Source organism: Condylura cristata, unplaced genomic scaffold (genome assembly GCF_000260355.1).
Source record: "Condylura cristata isolate star-nosed mole 26May11 unplaced genomic scaffold, ConCri1.0 scaffold00003, whole genome shotgun sequence".
NCBI lineage: Eukaryota > Metazoa > Chordata > Mammalia > Eulipotyphla > Talpidae > Condylura > Condylura cristata.
In genome coordinates this window covers 3,614,018-3,616,220 of record NW_004567104.1, presented here as the reverse complement: position 1 = coordinate 3,616,220, position 2,203 = coordinate 3,614,018, and positions in this window count along the sequence as shown.

The window sequence follows — 2,203 nt, the reverse complement described above, 5'->3', positions numbered from 1 at the left end:
AGGCGGTGTGGCAAGAGAAAATCCCTACTTCCTCCTTTCCCGCCTTAATCTTCCACTCCTACTGCCTAATGGTATATAAAGGGATCGCTGGAAATAAACGAGACTCCTGGATGAAGAACCTCAGCGTCCTGTATTTTCTTTAACCTCATCCGTCCCTCGCCGGACTCGGCTCCGATCAGCCGGACGCAGCATTTCTCTTCACCTTCTGGGATACCCATAACTCTGACATTTCCCTTCCTAATGGTGTCAGATAGCTCTTGAAGTGTTTCTTTATTCCTTTTCCTTTTTACTTCTCTTTTTCTTTTCTTTGTTTTTTAATCATCTTTATTTCTGTGTCTTCAAAGATGCTGATTCATTCTTCCATTCCATCTATTCTGTTTTCATTACTTTTCCCAGCATTCTTCATCTCCTCTAGTGGCCTTTTCATTGCATGAATTTCTTCTATTTCCTTTTTTAATGTCTCATTTTCTTTCTTCAATGCTTTGGTTGCTCATATCTCTCTCTCTTTCTCTCTCTCTTTTTTCCTTCTTCATTTCTTTCACTTCTTTCATTCATTTCCTTGTTTGCATTCTTCAACTCCTTGATAGGTTGTCTCATATCACTATGTTTTGTTTTGTCTTTTCCCCTTTTCATCTTCTTTTTGTTTATCATGATGATTCTGGTTTCTCTATTTGGTACGCTGAGCAGTTCTATTTCCTTGGTGCTTTCTGATGACTGATCTTTTTGTGGTCATTTTTTCCCCTGTGGACTTGTTTGGGTATTTATTTGTCTTCTTTTCCCTGTCGTGTATTTTCTAATATGTCCTATTCGCTGAGACGTGGTATTGCTATTATTGACTGACATTTTTTCTAGATGTTCTTTCTGGGATGGCTGAGGGACTTCCAGACACTTCAGTTGTGGAGGATATTCTGAGTTGTGCTTTGCTTCAATATCTCCTATTTTTCTAGCCCATACTGTGTGGAATTGTTTGTTACCTCAGCCTGTATCAGTCAAGGTTCTCTTGTGGTGTTCAGCCTCTTCCAATAACACGTTGAGTCCTTTTCTCTGGAAGGTGCCTGTTGATCTTTGTAGCCTTTGGATGTCCCAGGTTCCCTCTATGCTTGTAAGTGTCCACGGTGTGGGGGGTGCGTTAGAAGTGTTGTAGGTCTCCCTGCAGCTGGGCCTGTGGTTGAGTTGGTCGCTGGTTTTGTTTACTTTATAATCACTGTGAGCCTTTCTGGCTCATAATTCTTCAGGCTTCTGCTGTGGGTGTGGGATGTACAGGGGTGCAAGAAGGGCTGCAATCTTCCCATCAGAGCAGGCTGCCAGTCCTCCCTCTGAGCTTCCAGGTCTCTTTGTGCCCACTCCAAACAATCTCTCTTTAAGCAGACTTTCCCCACCACTTTGGGTTCTCTCACAGAGCTGTGTTGTCTTTCTTTAGCTCCAGGACTTTACCACAGATTTTGTGGTAGATGCGGTAAGCAGGTAGACCACATAGCAAGTCTCCCCTTCTGAGGCACTTCCTAGGTCCACTCTAACCGTTTATTATTTCCCCTTTTACATTCCAGGCTTTGGGACTTTTGCTGACCACGCTTTAAAAAATGGCCCCAAGACCTGACCATGTCTATATGTCGCAGAGTCTCAGTTCTATGCTGTGGGGGCGGGAGATGCAGAGAGTGCTAGAAGATCCCCATTTGCCAGTTCCTCCTCCCCACCTTCTGGGCTCTAAGTATCCACTCAGAGCAGTATTCCCCCCTGCAGCTTGGGTTCCACTCACAGAGCTGAGTTGTCTCCAGCACTTTATTGGGCAGGGACAAAGAACACCAACCCTTTTGCAGCATTTCCTAGTGCTTGGGTACTCCCAGATCGGAGGGCAGTCTTTTCCCACAGAATGGGATCCACTCACCAAGCTGTGCCATTCCTCCTCACCTCCAGGGTTTTATCAGGGGTGAAGAGCCTGCAGTCCACCAGACTTACTAGCCTCTGGGCACCGGGTGCGCCGAGATCGGAGCTCTCTTAGCGGAGCTCGCTAATTGCTTAATCTCCTCCAGTTATCTTCCTTCTAATGAGTCCAGGGTGCTCTCATTTGCGTTGAAACTCATAGTATGTAAGCCTACAGTCTGTTTTTTAGTCTTATATTCCTGTGTGAGCTTGGGTGTAATAATTTCAGCATTTTCACTCTGCCTCCATCTTGCCATATCCCTTGATAATATTTTTTAACTTT